The 25,154-nt window shown below is 39.1% G+C and overlaps 1 protein-coding gene across 12 annotated transcripts in view; it reads left to right on the top strand.

The window, feature by feature from the left end:
- Positions 1–25,154, top strand: part of FHIP1A (FHF complex subunit HOOK interacting protein 1A) — a 111,039-nt gene that overhangs the window by 25,826 nt on the left and 60,059 nt on the right. For 5 of the 12 annotated variants that reach the window (XM_085058494.1, XM_085058495.1, XM_085058493.1 and 2 more), the window contains exons 1-3: positions 3,783–4,085; positions 4,347–4,437; positions 19,320–19,436. The gene's annotated coding sequence lies outside the window, so the exon portion shown is untranslated. The other 7 variants (XM_085058501.1, XM_085058503.1, XM_085058497.1 and 4 more) reach the window with 5 other exon arrangements.

Genomic DNA, 25,154 nt, shown 5'->3' on the forward strand with positions numbered 1-25,154 from the left:
TTTTAATTTAAAGAGTTGTCTTGAAACATGTAAATCAAGACATACAAATTAAGATAGATTACAAAATATTTTAAGTTTTTTCTGTTCATCAAAGTACCAACAGTTAAAGATAATGTAGTAATTTCCAAACTATATATATTTGTATTAGTTACCAGTCTAGCCAAATATCTAGATTCTATCCATGTAAATGTAACATTTACCTTTGCCCTTCAAATGATTTTAGAATGGTACTACATTGGAAACTGTGTGTTGCTGCAAAATATCCTCCAAACAATATATCAAAAAATGCTTGGGGACATCTTTGAACATTAAGGCATGAATGTGGCTTATACCACGCAGATGAAATATGATTTAGGTAGAAGTAACCAATGATTTTTCATAGGCATTTAGAGTGCTTTTCTTTCCTTGTATGAAGGTTTTAAGGCATGTACAGAGAAAACTCTGAAGTACCTTTCTGAAGGTTTAAAGCAAACTTTCTCTTTTGCTGTTGCTCAGAGAAGATAAGGAAGAATGGCTGTAGCAAAGCATATAACAAGACTTGGAAAATGCCTGTATTTCTCTTAGTTCTTAAACAGAAGATACTTATCTTCTAACAGCTTTCGTAGAAATCAGACCTCTTGCTAAGAAGCAAACATAGTATAGGTTTGTTTTACTGAGTGGGTATCTATATCACATCTAAGAAAAATCTGTGTTAAATGGGGCAGTTCAGGGGTCACTTAGTTTACAGTGAGCATTCTGGTTTGTTGACAGTAACTTGGGTTTCTTTAAGTGAAACTATTTCTATCTTATGGATTTTCTCTTTGTAGTACACCTGTGACTAGTAATTGGAGAATGTAATTCAATTCTTTGCATAAAGCATGTTTCTTTACGGATAAATGGATAAAATACATAACATGAGAAAATGGCATAATCTACAGTAAGAGAGGTCTTCTGAAAGCTGGCTGGTTTACCTATGGAGATACACTTGGTCATTTTTATCTGCAACAGTAAATATCTTTCTGATGCTACAGGCACCCCCCTGGGTCACAGAGAGCAGAAACTTTCTGGAATTTCATTAGAAAGCCTGAGTTTTCTGTGGAGTAACACTGGTGGCCAAAAGTATGAGTATACATGTTGTTGTGCTTTCCAACTAATGTAAATACAAAGCTAGTTGTAATTTCACAAGAGGTGAAGTTGTGACTTCACTGGAGGTACTGCACAATCGTATCAATGACACAACGTTCAAGACCAGCAAGTGCTGGTCATGAAATCTCATGTTACCTTTACTATTTGCAATTATGCTGTCAGTCAGTTGTGCTTGGGTTCAAGTGTTATGCCTCTAACTCTTACACCTGGGTGAAACATTTCTCAGTAGCTAAGAATGCCTTCAGAACAAGACGGTGAGTAGGAGGATTAGTGTGAGCTTGTGATAAGCCATCTTTACACTTCCATCTCTTCTAACTCTGTGTGATAGAACAGCTTATCAAATGATTAAGAGATAGGGATGTAAAAGGACAGCTATCTTGGATTCAACCTAATTAGCACAGCAAAAATAATTATGGAGTGCTTTTAAAATGCTTAGAGCAGCAATAGAAAGAAGCGAAATATTCTATTGGCATCCATAACAGGCACTGCTTCAGAGGCTCACTCCTTAATGATCTGCTTATGATGAGAGGTTTCACACAAAGGGCATCTTTCATCTGTGTGCTGATGGTTCCTGTGCTTCTGAGACCAAACAATTTAAACAGAAGTATACTCTCAGTTTCTCCTAAAGTCCTGTAGAAAATTTAACTGAATTCCCAAGCTGGCTTCTATTCTGCCATCCTAGACAGCAGCTGAATGCCATCCATCTCTGCACCCAGGCTCAATAGCAACACTTGGAAGCCACTTCCTGAATTCATGTAAAGAAATACCAGATCTAAAGCTGGAAAACACCTCTCCAAAGAGAGACATACTTGCTCAGACATCTAGGCAATAGATTCTGGATTCAGGCTGTGAGGGGGATGATGTTAGTAGCTCTGCTGAGCACTGAGCACCTCTGCCATAGCATTTGCAATAAAGAATTATATGGCCTTAATATGTCATCTTGCAGTTCCAAAACCAATAAACAACAGTATGTGAGGGAGGAATTATAGTCTCTGGAAATGGCAGCACTCCCTGCTCCTTAAAGTTTAGATTTAGTTTCAATGTGTGCCAAGATATAGTACAAGAACCAATGATTCTTCCAGTCTTCCCAAGTGGAGGAGAGGAGAAACCTCAGTTATGTTAGATCAGTTTGTATTTCTTTGTGGATTTTTGGATGATGGTTTTATCTCAGGTTAGGAAATCTTAACTCTGGCATACCTAGGCGTGAGTTAGTTTGTGTGAGTCTAGTTAGTAAGAAATCTCAGTAAATTATCCTTTAATTACATAGAGCTTTGGAAAGAATGCTTCCTGATCTGGTAGACAATACCACTTGGTAGATTGCACTATACATTTCTTTAAATAAGCTGTTACCCTAATAGGCCACCATCTATTCCTATTTTGAGTCTTTAGTAAAACCATACTCAGAACCCTAACAATCTAATTAATTTTTCTGAAGCAATTAAAAAAAAAAAAAAAGGAAGAAAACATAGTGGCGTATTGAGCTATGCTTAACCATTCACCACAGCAGTCTATCACAGTTACACTGAGGTATTTAAAAACAAGAACTATATAGTGTCACACAATCACAGAAAGTTTTGGGTTGGAAGAGACCTTAAAGATTATCCAGTTCCAACCCCTTGTCATGGGTAGAAATGTCACCTGCCAGAGCAGGCTGATCAAAGCCACATCCAACCTGGCCTTGAATGCTTCCAGGGATGGAGCATCCAGAGCTTCTCAGAACAACCTCTTGTAGTGCCTTATCACCCTCTGAATATGGAATTTCTCCTAACATCTAATCTAAAGATCTCTTCTTTTAGTTTAAAACCATTACTGCTTGTCCTATGACTATCTGCCCATGAAAAAAGATACCTCTCCCTATTTTTTATGAGCCTCCTTCAAGTGTCACAGAATTGTTAGGATTGGAAGGGGCCTCTGGAGATCCTCTACTCCAACCTGCTTGCAAAGGCAGGGTCACCTCCAGCAGATGACACAGGAACTCCTCCCGATGGGTTTTGGAAGTCTCCAGAGACAGAAACTCCATGACCTCTGTTCCAGTGCTCTGCTACCCTCAACATAAAAGAAGTTCGTCCTCATTCTGAGGTGAAACTTCTTGTTTTAGTTTATGGCCATTGCTCCTTGTCCCATTGCTGTGCACCCAAGAGTCTGGGACCACCCCCTTGGAACCCACCTTTGACATATGTGTATGCATAATGAGGTTCCCTCCCAGTCTTCTCTTCTATGGACTAAACCGGCCCAGCTCCTGCAGTCTCTCCTCATGAGAGATGCTCTCAAGTACTAGAAGGCTAAAATAAGGTCTCCCCAGAACCTTTTCTTCTCCAGGCTGAACAACCTCTACTCTCTCAGCCTCTCTTCAGAGGAAAGGTGCTCCAGACCACTGATCACCTTGCAGCTTGTATCATTTGGGAACTACCTTTAATTTTCATTTGTAAGATCGGGACAGATTTAACATGGTACTTTTGGTTTGCGTGTTTTCCACGCAGGGCGGCACAGATAGTAAGAAGCTTTCTTAGTTGCAGGGCCGTCGTTTCTGAGCTCCAGGTCCATCCCCACTCGGTCTCTCAGCGGGCGCGCTCCCGGCAGGGGCCGCCTGGGGCCGGGCCTGCCCGGCAGGTCGCCACTCCTCCCCGCCGCTCTGACTCACGGCCCGGCGCCGCTTACACTAACTCGGCGGCCGGTGCGGAGCTGGGGCAGCCCGCTGTGAGGGAGCGGGGGGGGCATACGGGGCAAGATGCCCGCCCGGAGGAGTCGGAGCCTTCGGGGCGGGCGGGCGTGAGGGCGCTCCCGTCCGAGGGATTAGCCCGCTGTCCCGTCGCGTACGGCGATTTACCTGGGTGGCCACCTCCCTCCCTCCTTCCCTCCCTCCTTCTTCCTTCCTTCCCGGAGCCGGTGGTTTCGGCGGAGAGGGAGTGGAGCCCACCTGGCCCCTCCCCGGAGAAACTTTCCGCCGCCGCCCGCGCCAGGTAGGGGCTGGTTCCCCGGGGCGGGAGCCGTGAGGGGGCGGCGGCGGCCGGGCCGGGCCCCGGACCGAGTTTCGGGGTGTCGCGCTGCCGCTCGGCCTGTCGGCGGGCGGGGCGGGCTTGAGGCCGGTGTCCCCCCGGCCGAGCAGCTGCCGTCTGCCGCAGGGCCGCAGCGGGCTGAGGGCAGTATATAGGTCAGTGGAAGTAATGCCCGCCTAATCCCCTTTATCTTTTTGGCTCGGCTTTTCCGCTTCTGGTTTGTAGGACGACCCTTGGGCAGCGTTGGTCGCAAACTTCTCGGAGAGAGAGGAGCCAGGTTTCGCTCGGCTGTGTGAGCGGGCGAGTGAGAGCCGAGGTGAGAGCATGGGATACGCGCTTTTCTTTTCAGCAAGGCTTTTTCTCACCAGTGTGACGCCTTACAGAGTGCCAGGTATTCATTCCTGCTTAGGGCTGTCACCCGCGTGACCCTGTGCATGGGTGCGCAGTTTGGGTTCGGACTTCTGTTTTAGCAGGTTAATAACATCGATTATTTCTTTGTCGTTGCGTCACTCACCGAATCACCGAAGGTTATTTTGGTATTTGCTTTGGGTGCCAAAGGCAAGTAGAGGTCTCTGCCACTTCGGGGCCCTGGTAACTGGAGAAGGCAGTGTGCCGTGACAAAGCGATTGGCTGTGTTGCTTTCTCTGATCTTTGAAGAACTATTAGCAAGGTCATGTGAACCTTTCTGTCGCCCAAGGGTGTTGGTAGCAACTCGGCGCGACTGAATCGCTCCATGTGGACAAATACATAGGTGCTGGCAGATGCCCACAGTCTGCTGGGACGCTGTGCAGAGTGCCAGCCTGCCAGTATAGGAGTTTGCCAGGCTGGGGCGTGTGGTTTCTTGTAACTGAGAAGTGCTAAAGCACACTGGATAGTTTTTGGAAGGTTTTATTTCAGTCTGATTTTTCTCTTCCCTGGGCAGTTTGATTTGGTTTCTGAATAGCATTAACATACCTCATACGATGATGATTAGAAGAAAAAATGCATAAAAGTGGTTGTGTTACTTTACATGCCACCTTATTACTTCTGACTGAACTGAATGCTGCTTCAGAATCTGCTAGTGTCCTCTCTGCATAAGTATTTTCTGTTGATGTGTGAAACTGATGCTATGCAAGAGTTTATGGTTGCATTTTCCTTCTATGCAACAGTGTTTTTATTCTTATGCAGTAAGAAGGATATAGGGCCTCATCATCACAGTTGGGAAGCATGAAGTTTTAATTTTGTTTTCATGTTCAGAGAAAAGAGAGTGATAGTAAACTGTCCATTCAAAGAGATCTCATACACCAGTAAGGTAGTAGTGTTAGGTTCATGCAGTATAGACCTGTTTCTGGCCTGTGCTAGAAGTAAACCTTTTAGAAAAAATGTGAATTGAAAGGGTCTGTAATACCTGAAGGGATGTCAAATTAGGGCTTGCACATCATTTGTGGTTCTTTACTTCTGCTGGACTGTGTGTGTACAAGAGTCCACCTGATTGGAAACTAATCTAAGAATTAGAACCTAATGCTGTAAGTAGTTTCTTCCTCTCTGGCTCTGCTTTAATGAACATGGAAGGTCAAAGGGAGAAGGGAAAGACAGAAAAAAGTACAATCTACGTGGTAAAATATAAATAATTCTAGTGGGCAAGATTTTACGAGTGAGATATTGATGTGAGGATGGCACTTGTGAAACTCGTGGAACATCCAGATGCCTTTTTCTCTTATCTGTCTCAGTCAAGGCAAATGTTTTCAATTGACTTTTGCTAACAGCTGTTCCAGTCTGTTTATTGACCCGTGGTGATTGACGGTATGTGCTTTGAAAAAGAAGTGAATCCTATTAGAATGATGATAAAAGTGTGTGGACAAAGTCCATGGAAAAAACTTAGCTTTATGTACATACTTTTCTTTTTTTTTTCTTTAAACTTTACTGTGTATAAACTGTGATGGTGCTGGTAAAAGTTGGATTGTCCTCTGTAAGGGTTTTGGCTTTGGGTTTTTTTATTTTTATTTTATTTTTGGGTTTTTATTCCCCTAAATGGGATTCAAACCTTCGTAGAATCTGAAGCCAAGAGAACCAAAGTTGGAGAAACTGCTGCTAATGTGGTTTTATTTGATCCTGGCATGAAACTGAGTTTTAGAAATCTATATGTATGTTTTCTCTTCAAAAAGATTATAATGATGCATTGATGCCTGTCAAGCTTAAGCCTTCAGATTTACAAACTCTCAGTACCATCTGAAGCATCAGTTTCTCTGTTAACTGTACATTGAAGGATTATCAAGATTGCTTTGATATACATCATTTTAAGACTTCTTTTAAAAAACAATTTATTCACAAGTGCTGCTGTTCCTCCTTTGCAGATCTTTATTTATTACATACAAATGCTGCTTTTTGATGCCTGCAGAAGGTTTCATTGCAAAGTATCTCCAAATTTTAATTAGTCTGATGGGAATCTTGTTTAGTTCTATAATGTTTGAGTAGCATACTTGACTTTTTAAAAACGCAATTCTCCATATCCTGAACTAATATTACTGTGAGCAGTAGTTTCCCTCAAACATGAGACATGCTCTCTGACTCTCTCTCTTTCTCCTATGGCATATGTAGTTGGTACCACTCACCAACTACCATGTAGTTGGTAAATTTGTGGTGTTGGTTATGTGCTGCTGAGAACAAGGCTTTTTTAACCTCTTGTTCCAGGCATAATTTTTGGTAACAATTTTATAACTATGTATTGGTTTACAGACCTTAAACTCTAAGACTCTTCTACTCAAACATGGTGATTGGCATTGTTACTTTACTTATGGTCTCTTCTCAGCCTAATGGGATAGGTCAGTTTTGTACTAAATAACTGCAACCCCAACAAGATAGTCATACACTCTATCCCCATAAGAATAAGCCCCAGGAAAGAGGGCATCAAGGAAGGCTGTTGGCAAAATAGTGTGTTTTGTGACTTGCTTTTGGGTGTGTTTCGGGTGGTGGACAACCCAACAGCAGATGCCTATACTTTTGGAATGTTATGGTTGCACTTTTAATGCTCTGATAGTATTGAGTAAAGACAGACAACCTTGGGGTGCTTCCAGAAGAGGCTACGAAGGTCTGCACTGGTCAAATGTTTGGGCCTGAGTGACCTGGAAATTCTGAAATTTTTTTTCAGACCTTTTTGCAATACAGCATACTGGCCAATTAAAGACTTGTAAGTAGATTCTGGTACGGCTGTTCTGTAAGAATGTCTGTATTTTTAAAAACTCATGCAAACAGCTTGCAAGAAACAATGCCTTTTCCTCATCTGATTAATTTATTTGAAAAGTAGACCAAGGACTTTACTATATCATGAGCAGCAGGTCAGTTAGACCTGGGTTGAGTTGGTGAGGCCATACCTCAAGTCCTGGGTCCAGTCCTGGACTCCTCACTACAAGTAGGAGATTGGGGTTCTGGAGCATGTCCAGAGAAGGACAGTGAAGCTGTAGAAGGGTCTAGAGGGTAAGTCCAATGAGGAGTGGCTGAGGGGTCTGGGGATGTTTAGCCTGGAGAAAAGGAGGCTCAGGGGAGACCTTATCACTCTCTACAGCTGCCCAAAAGGAGGGGGTAACCAGGTGGGTGTTGGTCTCTTCTCCCAGGCAACCAGTGACAGAGGAAATGGCCTCAAGCTGTGCCAGGGGAGGTTCAGGTTGGACATCAGGAAGAATTGTTTCACTGAAAGGGTGGTTAAGCATTGGCAGGGGTTGTTCTGGGAAGTGGTGGAGTCACTATCCCTGGGAGTGTTCAAGAAATGACTGGATGTGGCACTTGGTGCTATGGTTTAGTTGGCATGGTGGTGTTCAGTCACAGGCTGCACTCAGTGATCTTGAAGGTCTTTTCCAACCTTAATGATTCTGTGATTCTAATGAACTGAAAGAAGAATTTTGAATACACTTGTGAATCTGTGCAGCAGTAAGTGGTTCTGGCTTAGTATTGCTCCATTGTAATACATGTATACACACAGCAGTACATTTTGAAGTGCCAGTTTAACACTGAGGTGGATGCAGCTTAGCACTTAACAGTGGAGGTGCTGTGATGATAACAAAGTGTTCATCAGCTGAAATTAGGGTTATGAACACTGTGGAGCTTTCGGAATGCATCTTCCCTTACTTTCTGTTGTAGGCATTGATCATAAACCTTCATATTATTACAGGTAGGTATCTTTCAGTCAGGGTCTCACTGATGGTGTGATAAGAATGCTTTCCATGTTAAACCATATGGCCAAAAAATTCTTGTCAAAGGTGATCCTGAAGGGCCTGTCCAGGTGAGGCAATTCCGTGTGGAATTGAAACAGAGCAGGTAAGATAAGAGCTAATGAGTGTGGTGATACAGGCTCAAGGCATGTGAAGACATAATCTAAGAATGTGTTACCTCGGATATCTAGTGGGATTAGCTTTAATTAACAGAGGGAAGTTTGGAAACATGACACAAGCATAGCTATCTACATGCAGGGGGCCCAAGATGTGCTTGAGGCTTTACTCAGTTTATCTTTGAACTAAATATGGCATCTTTTCCTAGCATTTGGAAAATTTGCCTAAAATTTATTATGTTTCAAATTGTGGTGGCTTCCCATTATTGGGAAATCAATGACTTCTTTATCTTTTTTTTTTTTTCTTAAAAAACGAGAGTAAAATTTGGAAATTTTGATGCAATACTGAATTACCTTATATGTACAGCCATATTAGGCCATGGCACTTAATTCTGGTCTGATCGTAATGAGCACAGCACAGGACATACATAGCATAGCTAGATTAGTGCTGAAAGTATTAGGCAAGTTCTTATAATGCAGTTTTTGCCATTTAGTTGTAGAAGCACGGTCAAATGTCATCATCTCTCCTTGTTCCTCTACTGTGGTCTCCATATGTAGTCTACATATGACAAACAGTTTGTTTATTTAAACATTTGCACCCCTTAGAAGGACTTGTCCATTCTTTGGTTTCTTTAGAAGACAGCAAAGCTGTGTGGTAATATAAACATATGCTAGATTCTTTGCATAAATCATTGTCACTGAAAGACAGTTGTGCCCATTTTCCTTCTAATTCTAGCTCATTTTTGCAAGCTGCCTAAATTGTATATTGGTGAAGGGTAAGATTTCTTTCTGTGAAAATTTTTATATAAAAAGACCTAAGGTAGTGACTATTCTAGCAATAGCGGAGTTTGCCTGGGGAACTGATCAAATGATGCCCTTGAACAAGCTCACAATTGGAAGGATTTCCTAATACACATGAAAAAAATAAAGCCTTTAAGGTATTGGCAGTCCTTATATTCCAGTAAACCTTTGGATTGTAACTTAAATTTAGCTGTTGGTTAACAGTTAAACTGCTGGAGAAGCAATCCCACTTGCATTCACAAAATCTGTAAAACATCAGATACCCCTGAGCAGGAGGGAAGAGAACATGATACTTTTGGGTTAGTTTTATTAACAATTAACAGTTAATATAATTGTAATAACTCAATTATTTTCAGATGTTTAGGTTTTTTACACACGAGTCAAACTGAGGTTAAAAAGTTGCTGTTGTACAGCCAAGTCTAAAACTAGCATGGGTTTTTATTGAATTGTGTTGACTCATTTTGCTGTGGCAGTTGCCTGCCCTAACGCAGCAAACCTGAGAGGGAGAGATAACTTGGCTTTCTGCTTCATCACTGCATTGGCATTACATTAAGAGTAGTGCTTCTGTAAGCACGTGTACCTTAAACCTATAATGGAAGAAGGGAGACTGAGTAGGGAGGTGTGTCTTTCCTGATTAGAAGTTGAAGGTGAAACATCAGTAAGTTGTTACACTGGACCCATGGCCCTTGATAAACAGAACTGTGCTGTTTCCTCCTTGCATGTTTGTGGCATTTTTACACTTCACTTGTGCCATAAATATGTTTTAGTTCAGTGTTATAAATTCTTGTAAGAAAACCTGTGGAGGACAAAAGTTTGTCTCCCCTTTTGAGGAACTCATTGATTTCCAGTGCGGGACTTTGCAAGAAGTGCATGCTCCCAACCACAGCACGATGGGGATTTGTTTTGGAAGTGAGCGTTCTGTTCCTCTCTGTGAGTGGAATTAGATTTGTGCTGGGTTCTCTGTCGTGTGTGTCTGACTGAGGTACAGTGACAACAGATGCTAAGCAGCCAAAAATTTTACTGCAACCCATTAAGATCTTCAGAAAAATGTGTGTTGCTCTTTCTTTTTTGGCTCTGATGTTCTCAAATCACCCAAATGTCCTTGGAATGCTTTTTTATGGATTGGGAGTATCAGTCATATTGAGACTGAGTGTCAAGGAAGTATGGATTTAACTACTGTGTTACTTTGACATAGGTTTTTTTTGGTGGTTCCCCCCCCCCCTTTTTCTTTTTTTCCTTTTAATTGGCCATTTTGCCATTCAGTACAGGGAAGCATAGAACACGTAAGAGCACACAGTCAGCAGTAAGTGTAACAGGATAATTTCTTTTCTGAATTGCTGACTTGCATTAAGATTAATTATGCTTGCCTGCTTGGAGTGGTTTCAGGTAAACAATTAGAAAGATCTTTATCAGCTTCTTGAAACATATTCATAGGATGAGAAGCATGTGAAGTGAGAGTACATTTTGAATGGAGGAAAAACATGGAAGGCAGAAACCGATTTGCCTTCACAATGATTCTGTTCTTAATATTTTGGTCTCAGTAGTGTGAACAACACTGGGGGATATTTCCATAAACTGGCTGCCAGATAACACAGAGGTTTTTATGGCTGTCAGTGGTTACATCTGCTTTCAACATATTTTGCTGGCATGATTTTTACAGTGGTGATATTTAACCAGCAACAGCCCAGTGGTTATGGATTCCTGACTTGCTAGTGTTGATAAAGCAGAACACACAGTAGTATTGAGATGATTTTACAAAATTTCCTTTGGGTAGATGGTGTTTTGTTTTGCTTGGATGCCAGTGGAATCCTTGAACTTAGAGAACTTTTTTCTTCTCACAAGAACCTTTATTGTTAAAAAAATAAACATTCAGAGAGCAGCAACTAAGGCAGTTTAGCAAAGACTGCATTTATAATGCATGCTTATTTGCAAGTTGTATCTTTTGCTAGTAGTGTTTTTAGCAATTTACATGTTAGTGAAATGAGTAAATCAGAAACATTAACCCAACATTAAGGATTTAGGGATGAAGGTCAAAGGAAGTGATAATGCTCTTTGTTAGATCAGCTGCTGTATCTGAGGGAGTAGACACAGTTTGGGCACACAGCCCTTGGTTCTCCTGGTATTCAAATCAGCTCAGTTAAATCAACTGAATTATTTGACTTTTGGTGTCTGTAGAAGTTGTCTGAACACTTTCCCAGGTATTAATGTTTCTTTTAGTCTTTGCTTGTAAGGAAAAAAATTGTTAGCAGACTTTATGGCTTGTACTTGCGTGAACTTTTCCCATTAGCCTTCAGTTAAATTCAACAACATTTGAATTATTTTGTGTGCAGATACATCGTCAAAAGTTAAATGAATTAAAGATGAATGACATGTTACCTAATTTTTCCTCTTGACAATTTAAAATTCTAACATGATAGCAATGCCTCCCATTTCACGGGTGTTGTATTAGTTTAGGAAGCGATAAACTATGCATGGCTTAAATTCAGCACTTGCTGTGCATTGCATCATTACCATAGCAAGTACATGTGTCATGATTCAATAGGTGAAATGTTACTGTTTGATTTTAAAGTAGCAGCAAGTGAGGCAGATAAAATTTTGTTGTATTGGCAGCAAGGTGTATTCTGTTACTAGTGTACATTTGTTTTACAAACATTTAAAGTAGTTAAATTAAACAGTTCAGATTTAAGAGAGGCATCAAGTCAACAGCAGCATTTCAGGAGCACTTGACATTGGGCTCAGTGTCAGGAGACAGTGTGATCTAAGCAGTTATAATGTCAAAGTACATTCAAATACTCTGAGATAAAAATGTTATTTATTCAGGAACAGGAATATTGGATTCTGTGGGATGTGCTAATGGCAGAAATTGAAGCTATTCTTCCACAGAGGAAAATATGAAAAGTAGTGAGAGGCTGGCTTGGCTACTAGTGAGCTCTTCAACATCAAACACAAGGAGGGAAAGTTATTTGATGCTGGATTGCCAAGGACAAGTGTAAAAATATAGCACAGGCACATATAATTAAAGTGCAACATTCGGAATGACTAACTCAGAAAGAATAATGAGAAATTACTATAGAATATAAAGTTAGTAAAAAGAAAGAGGAGGTTTCCTCTTGTTTGACAAGTGGAGCTGTGGACAGATAGTGCAAAGCAGGCTGGGGCCTTTTTTTTGTGTGTTTGTTCACCTCAGCTCTAATAAAGGATACAGGGACTTGGAGGTGAACATGATGTCCAAGGCAAGTGCTAAAACTCTAAGCTGGTGTGAGGAAAGAGTGAGTTTTAGAGCAGTTAGGTAAGTTTAAGTTGGAAGTGTTTAAAAAAACACTGTTGAAAGGGTAAGAGCTGGCTGATGTAATCCTTGAGCTGCTGCAGTTACTTAACTCATGGAGGGTATGTGTAATACTGTGCCACTGAGGAGAGGGATTGTAGTGTCTGTCTGTACAGGTGTCAGGGCCAAGGGGCAAGTAGAAATGAGCAATTGTAGACTCAGTTGTTTTTCTTTATTTGTTCCAGTATTTTTCTTGGAAATTAAACCCTCTCAAAGCAGTCGAAAATGACAAAGAAATAAGCAGTAGCCCGTATGATTTTATTTTTAAGATTAAACCATGTTAGACTAATAGAATTTTTTTCTCCAAAGTGCTAACAGAAGAGTAGCAGTAGGTCTCTGATAGCTTGACTCTATGGTAGAAACTGTCAAAACGTCATTCTTATTAAAGAATGTATGGAGGAATTGACTGAGGGCAAGTGCTAAACTGCTTGAAAACCATCATTTTCCCTAGGAATGGACTCATTGAGATAGAGGTCTTGTTTAGGGGTGAGAGGTTTTACATATATATATTTGAAAGATTTATGTATTTTAGTAGATGACAGGAATAACAGGAGTCAACATTGCTATAGAATTGTAAAATTAGAGAATGTCCTACCAAGATACTGTCACAAAATGGTTGAATTCTGCTCTCAGAAGAGGTTTTGGATTTTTTTAAATAGAGCTGGTTCTTAGGTTGGGACTGAAGCTTGTATTGCAAAACCCTGTAGCATAGTTCCTTATTTGAAACACAGCAAGGCGTCTTTAAAGTAATTTCTGCCTCCTGATTGATGGGAGCAATTGGAGAAGACCAGAAGGACCAAATGCTTCTCCCTGAGGTTTGCTTCAGTTAACCTTGAAGACCTTTCTGGTTCTTATTGTGGGATCCTGTGTCTGTATCACATATGTGTAAATAGAATTATGTTCTGCAAGTTAAATGAAGAATCTTTCCAGCCAATATTGATGCAGTGTCATGTTTTGAAGATGGAATTAATTAAAAAATAATCAGGAAAAAAGAAGGTAATACGAAGCCGTTGGAGGGAGTCTGGAGAAGAGCAGTAAGAATACCTGGATGTCTGGAGGAATGAGTGAATGAGCTGGGAGCTGTTATTTTAACTTCAAAGATGTGAAAAAGGTGGTGAAGAAATGAGAAAATGAGGGTTTGTCTAAGTGTATGAGATAAATGTGTTTTTCACAATGATCTGTTTTCTTTCCTTGCTTGGTACGACCTTGTTGCATTGGAATATATTATCAGAAAAAGTTGTGCATGATTTTAAGCACAGGTGATGAAAGCAGCTGTGAGTTGTGACAGCAATATGATGTGTGTTACCATGGCACAGGGGGAAGGACTAGATGACTTTGAGGTGGTTTTTTTTATCCTTTGAGTGCAAAAAGGAGATGGTTACTGTAGTGCAGCATGATATGTAAAATCCAGGGAGAGCACAGTATTGAGAATTCATTTTCTTGGTGCCTCTACTCTTTTATTTGAACTGACAAGGATGAACTAGAAGATATCAAAACGTTATGCCTCTTTCTCTGTTTTTTCTTTTCTCTTTTCATCCGCATGGAGTAGATGAGGGAGACTTGTAACTTCACAGTGCTGTGGCTGTTGAAAAGTAGCTAGAACACCCTATTAGAGATAACAGCATGAAAAAATGACTGTGGGCATGCCTGTACCCACACTGGCTCTGCAGGAGCAAATCCTAGAACAAGGAGTGCTAGGAAATGTGGCGTGAAGATGCCTGGATTAGCTTTGAAAACAATTTTGTCTTATTTGTGCGGCGTTGCATCCAAGCCAGTGGGGTTTTATTGCTTCCAGACCTGTGCTAGTCTGCTCTCTGCCACGCAGACTTAATCAGCTTGTGTTAGTGAAAATTTGGAAAACTCTTTAACGTAATCCACTGTATGTTGTAAACAGCCCTCTATTGTGCTGCCCTTGTAGCCTGTGTTTATTTGAGTACACTAATTCTTTTTTAATTAATTGTCCAGTAACAGCCCAAAACAGAAAGGGCTCTTCACTGCATGAAATTTCTTGTCCGAATGATAGCGATAACAACAGTGACATTGAACAAAGGTTTTAATTTCTGTTGCATGTTATTGGGCAAAACTGTGAATAGCAGAAGGAAAACAAAGATTTGAAGAAGTCCTGCAGTGTCAACTGATCTTGAAAGCAAAAGCAAATATGTATGTTTTTGTGTAAAATTAGCAGTTAAGGAGACTTTGGTTCGTTACTCACAGAGGGGAATTTCCCAGGAGGTGTCACCTCTATGGTGTGCTTGTTCTCTTAATTCATGCATGCATGAAGCCAGGACATACTTCCCTCTTAATATTTTAAAGTCCATCTGCTGTTCATAATGGCATCTGTTGCTACTGGGAGTGTTTGTATTGATTCATATATCAATGAATATAACCATATATCTGTGGACTATGGTTTCTAGGATTATTTTCTTGGGCTTTCACATGAAGGGAAAAGATAAGGAAAGTAATTTGAATTTCCCAATCCACAAAGCTATGCATCTTTCATAATATCTAGCCTGGGTAGTGGTGTAGGTTGAAGTGTATGGGATGTGATACAGTCTCTAAGGACAACTTTCATCTCAAATAAAATGCAGTATAATCCTGAGCTCAAAATTAATTGTGTTTAAGAAAAAAAAAGGAGGGGGTTGGTGAGAGAGAGAGAGAGAACATACAAATCCCTAAAAAGGGTTTTGCCATTCTGAGAATGTCCTGGTAACCTGCCTGTTAAAATAAAGTTTGACAGTCTGCTCTGCTGTGGGCTGAAGAAATACTGAAAACTGCTGTCTGTTATGATTTGATGATCTTAAGATACAAAGTAGAGCATCTTAATTCGTGAAGGATACTACCAAGAATTGATTATGTTCTAAAGCTTTTAATATACATGCCTTACTACACCCATTTTAGGGCAGAATTTCAGGCTATCCAAGCAATGTGAGGTAAGATACATATTTTTTCTTGTATTCCTATTCATATGAATCATATGATTCATATGAATAGTATGATTGAGAAAATGTATAAAATTCACGTAAATAATATGAGACAGAAATATTAGATAAAATATAAAATTTTTATATCTGATTCAAAGTTCTTGAGCAGCTCTTCTACCATTTCACATTTTCCTCACCTGTCTCTGTTTTCAGAGATGAGCAGGCAGAACATTTTTGTATTTTCTCTCTCTCCTTCTGTTCCCCCTCCTTACCATCCAGGACACAGAATGCACACGTGTATTATTTTTTACCTGGTGCATGCTGTTGCCTGCTTTTTAAAAGCTGTGTATTTGATGCAAAAGCAAAATATTTGCTCTTCCAAGAATGTTACATAAGGCAAGATTGTGCTTCATGGTAATGATCTGTCAGTGCCTAGAAAGAGATCACAGTGTCAGTGTTCTCTGGAGATAAGGATGTATTATTTTCTATCTGGCAGTACTGAACTGGTGATACTGTGTGATTAATATGACTCTCCTGGGCCACAGCTACAGGAAGCTCTCTGTTCAATTATCACTATGCTTCTTTAATTTAATTACAGCTTTTAAAAATAATATTTAAAAAGATGATTCAAAATTGTAACTTCCTAGATTATTCAAATTTTTGTTCTTTCATATACTAGACTGAGTCTTTTGTCATCTAGACATATACTTTCATATACTAGACTCATCTTTTGTCGTCTGACCTAAGGGGTGTCTGCAAGGGTTTGGTTTTATGTGGGTTTTTTGGTTTTTTTCCAAATTATTTGGGAAGCTAAAGGCACTGAGGTTCTGGATATTTTCCATAGCTTGGTGCTAAGGTTTCAGATTCAGATTTTTTCACATATGTATAGTGGGTTGAACCTTGGCTGGGTGCTAGGTACTCACTGAGCTGCTCTATCCCTCCCCTTCCCAATGGGATGTGGGGAGGAGAATAAGATGGAAAACAACCAGCGGGTGAGATAAGTCAGTTTTATTGCAGTGAAGGAAAGAAATAAGCAAGAGTCTGTGCATGCATAAGCTAAGGAAAAAAGTCAGTCTCTACTTCCAATCAGCATGTGATGGTTGGACATCTCTGGAAAGCAGGGCTTCAGCACACATAATGGCTCCCCCGGGAGGCAGACACTGAAGAGTCATGAATGCCCCCCATTCCTCCTCTCTCCCTTAGCTTTATATATCTGAGCTGACACCATATGGTATGGAACATCCCTTTGGTTGATTTGGGTCAGCTGGCCTGGTTGTGTCCCCTCCCAGGACCTTGCCCACTCCCATCCCTTTGATGTGGGAAGGAATGTCAGAGGGACAGGGCTGCTCAGCAGTAGCCAAAACACTGCTCTGTTATCAGCACCCTTCCAGCTGCAAAGCACAGCACTGGGAGGGCTGTGAGCTTTACCTCAGTCAGACCCAATACAATATATTTGATCAGGGAATCGTTCCACGTTCTGAATGCCTTCTCTCTAAAATCTGCACATTAACTGCATATCATAGAGAAATCTCCTGTAGACTACAAAAGAACTTTTGTAGCCTACAAAAGAACAGACCTTTGTGATTTTCTTTACTGCCTTGGTGGTAGTAACAAAGATTCATTGACTCAGTTTTGCAGGAGTTTGAAGCCAAAATACTGAATAGGTTTGGACAATATGGTGCCAGTGTGTAATATTTTATTGAGCAGATATTTGAAAACATACACTAGCCATATAAGAAATGGAATTGTCCCTCATTTGACTGTTCTTCATTGGCTCTGGTTTCAGTCTCTTGTACCAATTTTCAAATTTCAAGGCTTGTGGTTCTAGATAGAAGATGATCTTTAGATGGAATCTAACATGCTGGAATCTTTAAAACAAATATGCTGAGAGTTCTTTCCCTCCTCTCATGCCCCCTTAACTCTGTTCACTTGAGGGCCCTCCATAGATGCTATTGCATACTCCTTTCCCACATACGCTGAAAAGAATGATTTCTAGACATGCTGTGGGTTACCTTTAGCGCTGGACTTTAGTTTTGATTCTGGGTAGGATCAATTTCTCTTTTAATTTTTTTTTCCCACTCCTTTTTTCTGTTCCCTGTGATGGATTATTTCATGTGTAGTAAAAGGAAATTAAAATGCCAGGTTAATCAACTGGCAAACATCAAACATGAGGATGTAATTTAGACTACACCTATTTTATGTGTATGACAATAGTTTTTTAAGCTATCAGAAGATAATTCAAGGGAGAAAATAATTGTTTAAGATAAAGGACAGTCTGGTCAAGAACATAATTATAGGCTCCACTTGAAAATTTACCCAGATAAATGATACAGCTAAACAAAATTAGAAAGACTGTATTTAACAAATTAAACTTGGAACCTTATTTTTATGACCAGATGCAATGGATGTATGAAGCAGACAGAAGAGAAGTTAGTATTAATCACAAATTATGGAGCAATCTCCTTCCTTTAGAGCCCTCACTCATAATTATTTTGAGTAATAAGAAAATATATTTAAAATAGCATGGTTTAGTGGGCTAGAATTTTGTGAACAGTATTTTACTACAGGAAACATTTTAGAGGTGATCTGGAAGATAGAGAGGTTTTGACTCTATTATAGTTTCATTTGGAAATTGGCTACATTTTGGGACTGCTTCTTGTTTTAATAGAGGGAGAAAATGATGCTATGAAATTTCTAGTTACTTCTGTGGAGGAGCCTAAAATTCAGGAGCGTGAAATGGCAAGGGATCTCTGGGTTCATCTCATCTAGCATGTACTGAAACCATGTGATGTTTGCAATCTAAAAACTTACAGTGTTGTCCATAAGCCCTTAATTTTTGTAGTTTTGTTCATGTTACCTTGATGGGAAAGCTGTTTAAGAACCTGTTTTAAATTACGAGTTTAAAAATTACACTTACGTAAAATATGATTTTCTCCCTTGATGTATATACTTTTTTAACTTTTGCGAGATTCCTTTCAGCATACTGAAAACTTTCAGAGTTTTACCTCCCTGCTTATAAGACAAAAAAAAAGACAGCCTCCTTATTTTGAATTAATTTGTGTAGTCTGGAGGAATTTCTGTCAGACAGGTTAGCAGGATGTCTGTAAAATCAATTTTGAATGCTAAGCACTGTGTAAATGAATAGACACCCTTTTCATACTTGCATTTTTCTGTATGTGTGCAGCCTTGTTACATGTCAAATATAAATTTAATTTAAATTACTTTAGTGTTGACAGAAAGGTGTGGGTTTCTCCTTCTCCTTTGCATGTATTTAGCTTGTTGAACAAGATGCTGTTATGATGCATTTCTTGTCTGAAAAGTAAGTTTTGTAATCAGCTTTTTGGCAGTGTAGCCAACTTTAGTATTCAGTGTAATACCACTTTTTTCTGCTTCTGCATTTTATTTTATTCCCCTGCAGTGGTTGCTTTTTAGCCAGAACAGTTTCCTAATTGCCCCAGACTTTTTCAGTGTGTTACACATGAGTGTTGTTGAGGTGCAGCATGGATGCAAATGTTTTTGAGTTGCAGCAGTGAACAGAAGGCAGCAAAGAAGTCAAATATGGATTGCTTCTGCAGTGATGTGAACTTTTAGCTGATGATGCCCTTGGTGTTTTCAAGGGCTTCTCACTCAGGTATTGATGAAAGACCTGGAAGCTCTGACCTTGTCAGTGTGGACGTGTCTCGTGCTGTGAAATACTCTATTACTGCTTCTTCTGTGTATTTGAGATTTAATCATCTTGTTCTCTTTAAGATGGAGGTTTTTTCCTTCTCAGTTTTTAAACTGCCAGATTTCTGTTAATAGAGAATGATAATTTTTACTTTTCTACTTTCTCTGCCTTTCCTTGTCTGCAGTGGAAAGCTGAATGCTGCTGAAAGGTGAAGAAGCTTTAGACCTAGATTTTTGACGAGATGGAAGAGGTGCCAGAGCCAATTTTTCCTTGCTGACCTGTTGACATGCTTTAATTGCAGGTAAGATAAGTGTGTGTGAGTTTGTGTGTAATAGGTAGTTCAGAACAGAAGTGTGTTTGCTGAGTCATGAGCTTTCTATTTGGAGAGCTGGGTGTCACAATCGGTTTTTGCAGTCTGGACACCCATCCTATGAAAAGTGAGCTTGAGACTTCACTCTTACTTCAAATGCCTGATAGAGTCTCCAGTAGCACTCAGCTGCATTTAGGCACCATGGGCTCTGGAGCATCCTGTCAGTGTTTCTTGTATTAACTCTGTTTGTGTTCACACCTGTACAGTATAACTATTGTGTAATATTTCTGTGGCAACCACAAAATTGCTTATATGTGAAATGAATATAGAGCAATTATCAAAGGTGCTTTAGCTGTCTTTTAGTGCCCTGTGACTTCTGGAGAACAATAAATATATTGTGACCTATATACCCTGTAAGTCAGAGGTAGGTTACCAGTGGCACGTTGATGAGAACCCAACACCTATACACCAGGATTTTCTTGACTTGGCAAGACTCTTTTTTTTTTTTTTGCTTGTTTCACAATATCTCCACAATATTTGGCTTGTGGGAAATGAAATAATTGAAATGCTTGTCCTCTGAAGAATGTATGTTTTCTTTTTTCTCCTCACTCTAACAGGGGCAATGTAGGATACAAAAAGACTTGAAGGAGGAAACATATCTGAACTTAAAAATGGAGCACAGAAATGTTAGAATACCTTTTACAATAAAAATTGAATAAGGGGTAGAAGTTGTAGACTTTGGCTTGTCATTGGATCATCTTATTTTATCTTACTCTGCGAGTAACACTAGTCAACTGACAGATGAAAATCCACATAAGTTTCCCCCGACCTGATCTACAAGCATGAATATGATTTGGTTCTTGATGCAACATTGTACATGTGTTTTGTTTTATTAGATAAGCTGTTTTACAACACGAAAAGGGCTGAACACTTATGAGTCACCTCCCCAAGAGATGCTTATTCTCAGTTTGCAAAAGGGGCTGATGAAAGAGCATGAAAGAGGGGTGTGGTTTTCATAGCCTGAATGTTTCATACAAGAGTTGGCATCATTTGGGGAGGAGATGTGGGTGTTAATTGCAAGATTGTTATAAGGAAGTTGTGTACAGAAGAGAAGCCCAAGCTAGCTAGGGAGGGAGCCTGATGTGGGGGTGTGACATGAGACTGGGATTAGTGCAGACAAGCCTGGAATCATAGGAAATCTGACAGTGTGTTTGGTTTCCTGAGTTGTGTTCCTTGTATCAGGTAGAGCATTTATACCAATCAAACAGCATTAGAAAAGGAAAGAAATATGAAATGATACTTCATAATAACTACTAGTCCCTGTTTTTTATATACTCAGGTTTTCTTTCAAATTGATTAGAAAAAATACAAATAGCTGGTAGATTATAATGAAATATTAACTATCTGGCAAGCTCTTGTGCCTTGTTAGTTGTTTTTAAACCAACAAACACTTGCTTTGTGGAAAGGAACACCATCTTTCAGCAGCCTTTCATGTAGCATGTGTCTGGTCTTATCCTCCCCTGTAATGATACATGCTCATTGTTCCACCTCTTTTTTGATGCAGTTTGTGTCAATTCTTGATCTTGATGGGACACTGTTTTGTCAAGTTGGAAGCCAAGGATATTATTCTTCTCATCCTAGTCTGCATTGCTATGTAAGGATTAGGGAGGTGTCTGATTTCCCTGTAATAGCTTGTATAAGTTCCTGAAGTATCATATAGAAGTATCTTTAGGAAACGGGGCTGTAGATAGGCTGATGCTTGACAGTTAAGTATTCACTATGTTATTGTTTCCACTCTCTGAATGAATTAATTGGCAGCCTTGACAGTGTTGCAAAACTTTTTTATTAAATGCAGATTGTTGGAATGTTTCTGAATATCAAACCTTGTTTGAATGCTCCACTAGCAGGGTGTTTGTCTGGAAGAACTACATATTCCCAAGAGTAATGGCACCATAACCAGCATTTATTGAGTGTCAGATTTTACTTGTACTGACCTACAGCTAATCCGCGATTCTGTGGCTGCATGGAAGCAGCTTTGGTTGCCAAAGTGACTATTTATTAATCAGTTGCTCTAGGCAAGAGTTCTTCAGATGGTTTGTAGCATTAGAACTTAATATCTTGCACAATAAAGACAAGTCTGTTTCTTTCTCCAGAGAAAAAACAAAAGAATGACAGTTGTTGATTTAAACTAGAGTCTAGTCTTACTCTATAACTTTATTTATAGCAGTGTAAAGCTTCCAGCTGGCTGTTTCTCCTTTCCCTGATTTAAAATCTAGTTATGCTAATGGAAAGGCAATTCAGTTGCTGATGGCAGGAAGTGACATGAACCAACAAAACAATGTGAAGTGTTTCTCTAGTTCTCATTTCTTCCTATTCTATGTTTGTGTTAACTCCTCAATTTTATGAGTATGTTTGAATTCCTGTTGGTTTAGCTAACAGCAGTAATGAAAAAAGCGCTAATTTCTTAACATAAAAGCTTTAGTATCTAGTCTAAGATTGTTAAGTATCTGTGATTATCAACTCTAGTCCCAACTGGTATTAAATCCTTATTGTTTTTTATTGGAAAAGATTAATGCATTGGGGGCAAAAACATTCACATGTATTTTTGCTTTCCATTAAATTTTTCTAAATAAGACTTTAATAGATTCAGGTTGGAATTTCAGAATGACAAAATACACCAAGTGAAAAAATTCTGTTAGTTTATATGCATATCTTAGGATCATGCTTCCTTTCAGCTGTATTCTTCCTGAGTTGTGGTGTGGGAGTTTTTTGTTTGTGTTTTTTTTCAGTTAGCTTTTTCCCCTGGTGTCAGTTTTTAGAGTTTTGAGTTTGTTCTGATTAAAATAAAAATGTAAAAATTGTGAGGACTCAGACTTGTGGGGAGGAAAATGTCTTTTTCATTCAGCAGTGAGTTGGATATTGGGAGCAAGCCGGTAAAAACTTGGTTACTGACAGTTACCTGAAATGAATATTATAGAGGAATACCCCATTTTACTGAAATAGGTAATTTTTAAACTGCCTTGAGTTTCACAAAATGTTAATATTAATAGAAAATAGCTATTACATGATTTTACCCTTTCATAAGGGCTAGTTGTAGGCTACTTCACATGGTCTTCTTGAGGAATCAGTGATGTTCTATAAATAATTTAAGTGGTTCTGATTTCTAATCTTTCATCACTATACACCAGCATACAAATTTTGCTCTCCTTGTGATGCTGAAGGAGAGGTCTGTAAAGGACACATCCATCTGGCAGTTCATAAAATATAAAGATGTATGCATTGCTTTCATAATATATAAGATGTTTTTTCTTCCTCAGCTCAAGATAAACAAGGAAAAAACTTGTTGTATGTATCACACAATGTGACCTATTCATTGTAAACTTTCAGGGTTTGTCATAAAGAATGTTTTGTCCAACCACCTTGATTTACTTGTCATTGCTTGTGTCTTGAGTTTAATTAGGTAAGTGCATATTTTGCCCTGAAGAGCTAAGCACAGTGCAAGGAAGTTAGCAGTATGTAATGGTAGGCACAGCCACTGACATGAGGAAATACAAAAGTGCAACTGGTTTTCTGGTCATAGTGACAACTGTTTCTCTTAACGTTGGAAGAGAAATAAACATGGAAATAAACATGGTAAGTACATATTGTTCCAAAATTGGCTACACATTAGAACTAAATCTATGTCAATTGTCCTTGGTAGCAGCCCTGTAAAGCCTAAGGGAATTTGTAACCATTCTGAATAAAGAAGATTCGGTTTATGTGATGTTAGAAATTTGGAGATTTCATGATAGACTTAAGGAAACCACAAAAAGCAAACCAGGAAAACAGTGATTATATTTTTCATAATAAATCTGATAATTGTCAACATAGTGGTTTTATGTTTATTTTGGAGGAAAAGCCTACCATTGTGATGACAGCTAACTTAGAAGGAAAAAGTCAGGTTAACACAAAATAAGATTGTAGAACAAAATCTTGAAGGATCAGGTTCTCAGTTGGCATGTGTTTTCCTGTGCATCATCGTTCTTTAGATCCCAATGTTTTTTAAAAACAAAGAGGGTTTTCAAGTAAAGCTAGTCTGGATTAGTTAAATTGTTTTAAAGTATGCATTATTATTTCAAAATATAAACTTGGAATAAATGAAAGAAGAAGAAGATATCCTATTAATATGTAGGCCTGCAAGAATGAATTGTATTGGAGGGCCAAATGTTCATTAGATTTTGATTTTGGTTTTGCAGTGCTAGAGTTCATTGAGTTGAACAGAAACATATCACAGAAACCTCTCTGTAGCTGTCAGACAAGCTTCTTGTTCATCAGACAAGCAATAGAGATGTTCAATGTATTTGTTGTATATAGAGCACTGGGGATCACTGCGGGTTTTGAAGTTGAGCTGTCCTCACAGTAGGAGTTGATGGCAGAGCAGGGGGCAGGAGAATATCTGCATAGTCCAAGCATATGGCAGTGTCCCTGGCCATGTGCAGTCCATGGTCTTATTTAGTAGCCTTTCCATGGTATAAATTCAGTGGGTTTTGTCTTTTTCTTTCAAAATCTATTGTCTTTTTCTTTAAAAATTATCAGTGCTTTTGGTAACTCCTATGAGCTGTAACAATGAGTTCCATAATTTGTCACAAATTAGCACTTGTGCAGGAACAGAGGGTGGAAGAAGAGTTATCCAGAGGGAGAATGAGAGATCCAAGTTCTGGGTGTCTAAATTGTGTATTAGATACTAATTTTAATTTTTTTTAAGGACTCTCTCTCTCCGTATTGTATGTTTCAGAGCTACGAAGGTATATTGTCATTCAACTTTCTGGATTCATGGGAATTGAAATGATATATTGAAACTTTGACCAAAATTGGTGTTCTTCTAGATAAAATTCCTTTAGCTCATTGACTTGATTGGCACTACTCTGGGATTTACTTTACCAATATTTTGTTTCAATGAAGAGCTATTAGTATTAGTCAGTTTAAACACTGTATCAATTAAAATCTGAGTGCTTTCTGAAGCAGTTTGGGATCCTTCAGATATAAAAAGGGATACTAGAAACTAACTTGGTCTGAGTACCACTTAATATTGATTTTCGTCAGCAGCATTTTTTTTCAATTTGTAGCAGTTGTTCACACTTAATGATTACCCAGTTATACTGAGAAGACATGTAAAAATATAATTAAAACCCCCCCTACCCCACAACTCTTTCAGGATGTTGATATTTAATCAGTTTTGCTGATTGTTTTTAAGTTCTAATGAGCTTTGCTTGAGTTGAGAGTTTGTTCTCTCTGTGTGTTGAAATTACATTGCTGATCTGTAAAATGTTGTGGATTCTCAAGTGACCTATGCAAAATACACTTTCTGCACAGCAGCAGCAGAATATGACTGTTGTAGGATGTGCTGGAGAGAGGGACCTTCATTTCAGTCTCATAATTATTCAGGTACACCCTTGAGCAACCAGTTCCAGCTGAAAAAATAAATCTTTTGAAGAGGGTCTGGTGATGAAGTTTTTACAGTGAATTCACTAACTTTAACATTTAAGTTGCAGTACAGTCATTAAAGATCTAATTACTTATCTTCTAGTTTAAAAAACAGACTCGTAAAACACTGTGACAATAATCTCATTCTATGGGTGATTCTAATGAGTAAGTAGGCTACAATATGATGCCAGGCAGAAAGTGTGTGGACTAATAGTTCACTGCTCTGGAAATGTCATAGTGTCTTCA

This window comes from Lichenostomus cassidix, chromosome 4 (genome assembly GCF_008360975.1).
Source record: "Lichenostomus cassidix isolate B80296 chromosome 4, HeHo_3.0, whole genome shotgun sequence".
Classification (NCBI taxonomy): domain Eukaryota; kingdom Metazoa; phylum Chordata; class Aves; order Passeriformes; family Meliphagidae; genus Lichenostomus; species Lichenostomus cassidix.